The sequence below is a fragment of the Arachis ipaensis genome, chromosome B09, assembly GCF_000816755.2.
Source record: "Arachis ipaensis cultivar K30076 chromosome B09, Araip1.1, whole genome shotgun sequence".
Taxonomy (NCBI): domain Eukaryota; kingdom Viridiplantae; phylum Streptophyta; class Magnoliopsida; order Fabales; family Fabaceae; genus Arachis; species Arachis ipaensis.
The window spans coordinates 31,334,916-31,340,161 of record NC_029793.2 but is presented as its reverse complement, the minus strand read 5'-3'; positions in this window follow the sequence as shown (position 1 = coordinate 31,340,161).

The window sequence follows — 5,246 nt, the reverse complement described above, 5'->3', positions numbered from 1 at the left end:
ATCTATATGAAAGTCCCTGAAGGATTAAAAATATCTAAGCCATCCAATGAATATTCACATGGGTTATACTCAGTCAAATTGAAAAGATCTTTATATGGTCTAAAACAATCTGGACGAATGTGGTATAATCATCTTACTGAATATCTAGCCAAAAACGGATTTAAGAATGATGATATCTGCCCATGTGTTTTCATAAAGAAATCTGCAACTGGATTTATTATAATTGCTATGTACGTTGATGATTTAAATATCATTGGAACCCCTAAAGAGATTCCAACAATTATAAAAGCTCTAAAATAAGAGTTTGAGATGAAAGATCTTGGAAAGACTAAATTTTGTCTCGGCCTGCAGGTCGAGTATACAAAAAATGGGATCTTTATTCATCAAACAACATACACAAAAAAGATTTTGAAGAGACTCTATATGAATAAGTCACATCCATTAAGTACTCCAATGATCGTAAGGTTTTTGGATGTGGAAAAAGATCAAGTCCGTACTAAAGAAGAAAATGAAGATATCCTTGGTCCTGAATTACCATATCTTAGTGGCATTGGAGCGCTAATGTATCTTGCTAATAATACACGACCCGATATATTGTTTGCTGTGATTTTACTAGCAATGTATAGTTCCTCTCCAACCAGAAGACATTGGAATGGAATCAAATAAATCTTTTGATATCTTCATGGAACAGTTGACATGGGATTGTTTTATCCATATGGATCCAAGTCTCAACTAGTTGGCTATGCAGATATAGGATACTTGTCTGATCCACACAAAGGGAGATCTCAAACCGGATACCTATTCACATATGGTGGTACAGCTATATCATGGAGGTCCACGAACAGACGATAGCAGCAACCTCCTCTAATCATGTTGAAATACTAGCGATACATGAAGCAAGTCGCGAGTGTTTTTGGCTCAGGAATTTGATTTAATATATTCTGTCATCATGTGGACTGATTGACCATAATATAGCTCCAACTGTCTTGTTTGAAGATAATACAACATGCATTGCTCAATTTAAGGGTGGATACATCAAAAGTGATAGAACAAAGCATATTTCTCTCAAATTCTTCTTTACTCATGATCTTCAAAATCAAGGAACAATTGATATCCAATAGATTCGCTCAAACGATAATCTGGCAGACTTATTTACAAAGTCACCTCCAAAATCCTCCTTTGAAAAATTGGTATATCAGATTGGGATGTGCCGATTTCGGGATATCAAATGATGTCGACAAGAGAGGAAAACTATACTTTTTTTTCCTTGGTCAGATTTTTTTCCATTGGGTTTTTCTTGACAAGGCTTTTAATAAGGTAGTCCCCATCACAAAGGATATTGTACTCTTTTTTCTTCACTAAATTTTTTTCCTATTGGATTTTTCTTTAATAAGATTTTAACGAGGCATAATCTTAAATGGATATCCAAGAGAGAGTGTTGTGACATGATGGATGTCCATTTAATAGCCTGAGACTTTTTCAAGGAATGAGCAGTTCAATCTTTCCAAAAGTGGGAGGCTCAGGAAGAGAAATTATATTTAATGAAGTTTGAAAGTAATCACCTGTACGTATATAAATAGAGGAGTAAGGCTCTGTTTGGTTAGTGGGTGGTAATACATAAGACATAGACATAAAGACATAAAATGACATAGACACAATGGGACATAAATTGTTAAACTTGTTTGGTATCCAAGTACATGACCCTGCATTCAAATTACAATTCTAATAAAATAACGCTATTAACTCTACCACCATTATCACCTCTCTACCTCTATCACCATCACCATTATCATGTTAACTCAGATTATCACCATTTATAATTTTTAATGCAATTACAAATTCAATTCAACAAATCAACAAACGTACACAAAATTATTCTAACAACAAGATTAATCAAAATTCAAATAAAAAATAAATAAAAAGAACAGATAACTCTCCCCCAGATTATCTTCTTCTCATCTTGCATGCAAAAAGCACAATCTAATTATAGTCACAAACAAAAAAAATTGAAATTGAAATTAAAAAAGAAGATTATTCTCATCACAAAAAAAAACTCAAAGAACTGGAAAGGAAAAAACAGCAGAAACCAGAGCAAGATAGATGATCATATGGTGGGAGGCAGATGAGTGGAAGAGAGACGGAGGTAGATTTGAAAAGAGAGGTGCGAGTTAGATTTGAAAGTGCCTTAATATTAAACATTGGAGGAAGCCTTGATAACGACAGTGAGACAGAGAACGGTGGTAATGCGTGAATGAGGGATACGATAGTGGCGATGACAACGAGAAAGAAGGAGAGCGATGGTGACTGCAACAATACGTGAAGGAGGAGACAACAATGGCAGAGGCGGCATGACAAAGGAACCTGACAGTGGTTGCGACAACATGTGAAGGAGGAGATGACAGTAGTGGCGACGGCGAACACAGCGAAGAAGTGTAAAGGAGAGAGACGGTGGTAGAATGAAGGAAGAGTAGGAGAAGAAGATGGGAGTGTATGATGGAAGGAGGTGAATCGGAGAAAGAGAAAGGAGAAGATGAGAGGATAAGGGATAAAGGATAAAATTGAAATTAAAGAAAAAAAAAAGGATAATATTGAAAAAGTTTGTGTTATAATTTGTGTCTTATTTTCTTAGTTTAAAGGAGAGAGACTAAAAATGTGTATTTTATGTGCTTCTGTGTGCTATTGTGTCCATCAAAATTTTGTATTTAATAAACTAAACGATGAACATGTATGACCGTCTGTCTCTTGATGGATATGTATGACAAAACAAACATTGCCTAAGTTCTGAGACAAGAACACACATAATAATTTATAAATGGTGAGTTCTATGGTGTAGAAGGAATATTTCTTCTATACCTATATATTTGTGTTGTCAAAAGGATTGTGAGACAAGTGTATAGAAAGAGAGTGTGGTTAAAGACAAACTCTGTCCATGGTAACTGACATGCTTCATGTTGACATCAATGTCACGTAATGGTGGTATATAGAGTAAGCTGGTTAATTGTATTTATTATGATTAATTATTAAAAATAATATTGGGCTGGTTGTAGTTGTATTTTTGGTTTAAACTATTTTGAGAAAGTAAAAATAAATTTTGATTATGGACTAACCTATTGATCCCAATATTTTTTTTGTCCTATGAAATTTTGAACGTGTGTTTTTTGTGAATTATTTAGCGTGCAAAAGGACTATATGTACTCATCAAAGTAACTCCATTAAACTAACATAAAATTCAGACTCTTTTTTTCATGAATTAATTTCTTTTATTCACACATGAAAAATTAAACTTAACTCACAAACATTTATTAATAACTACTTATTTTAATATGTGTATATAATGTTAAATCATACCTTTTAAATTCTAATCTATAAATTTTAAACCTTAAACCTAAATTCTAAATTGTAAACCATAAATTTTAAACTCCTAAATTTTTAACCTTAAATTCTAAATCTTGTAGTTAAAATCAAGTTGTGAAATACTTCAAAAAAGTCTGATTAATTTCATGTATTTTCGTATGGAAAAATGTTGTTTATAACACTAATTATATCTATATAATAAAAAAAAAGTTTAGGGCCAGCACTTAACCAATAAAAAAAGTAAATAATTCAACACCATTAGATTTAATCTCACACTATTAAAATCACTAATAATAATTAATTAATAATTACAAATCACAAAATTTACTACCCTTAGAAATCCTCTATAATAAAACTATTTGAAAAATATATATTTTCAAAACGCGAAAAAAATGGCCAACGGTAAATATATATTTTCAAAAAATGCCTTAGAGATTGAATTTTGATGTGATTTTTTGTAAGTAAAATTATAAAAATGAGATATTATTATCCTTAAAATTTGATCATTTTTTTAAGTATATATATTTTTTTGTAATTTTTTTGTTAACAACCAATAATATTTTTAAAAAATCACAAGAAAATATATACTTAGCAAAAAAGTCACCAAATTTTAAGAATAATAATATCTCATTTTTCTAATCATGATTGCAAAAAATCGCATCTAAATTCAATCTCTAAAGCATTTTTTGAAAATACATATTTACTGTTGGACATTTTTATCGCGTTTTTAAATTATTTAAAAATATTTTTTGTCAATAGTAAAATTCGGGTATATTTTTATCAGAATTTAAATAATTGAAAGACCTTTTTAGTGGTTAACTATGATACATGTGATATATTTTCATAGTATATTATTTTTACATGTACCAATTTTATTAACGTGACACAATGACATTTAATAATAATAATAATAATAATAATAATAATAATAATAATAATAATAATATGACCCTAATATTTTTTCTTTTCAAAAAGCTATAAAAGAAGTTGAATGAATTTCAACTATTGATTGAGTATATATAAGAAAGATGCCTAATTGATTAATATATCAATGAAATATATTTATATACCTCATTAAAATATGATGATATCAAATTTTTGATATACCAATTTGGCAATTATGACATGTAATTTGAATGGAATATATCAAATAGTTTTATGATAGAGGAGTGCTAAGGACATTAAATTCTGTGATTTGTAATTATTAATTAATTATTATTAATATTTTTAATAGTGTGAGATTATATTTGATGATGTTGAATTATTTACTTTTTTTTTATTAGTTAAGTGCTGACCCTCTAAACTTTTTCTTTGTTATAAGATATAATTAATGGTATAAACAACATTTTTTCACATAAAAATACCTGAAAGTAATCAGATTTGTTGGAAGTATTACTTTTAGAGTCACAATTTGACTTTAACTACAAAATTTAGAATTTAAGTTTAAAAATTTAAGAGTTTAAAATTTATGATTTACAATTTAGAATTTAAGCTTAACGTCTAAGATTTATGGATTAGAATTTAAAAGGTATGATATAAGATTTAGGGTGTATGGTGTAAGATTTAACGTTGAATATTTATAAATGAATGTTTACCGTTTAGGCTGTATTTAGTATCATATTAAAATAAGTAGTTATTAATAAATATTTGGGAGTTAAGTTTAATTTTTTATGTGTGAATAAAAAAATTAATTCATGAAAAAAGAGAATTTGGATTCTATGCAAGTTTAGTGGAGTTACTTTGATGAGTACATATAGTCATTTTGCAAGCTTAACAATTCACAAAAACACACGTTTAAAATTGGATAGGACAAAAAAATATTGGGATCAATATGTTAGTTGGCATTGGATTCGATGGTCCTAGAGGGATTGGACCATTAAATAGTCCCATAA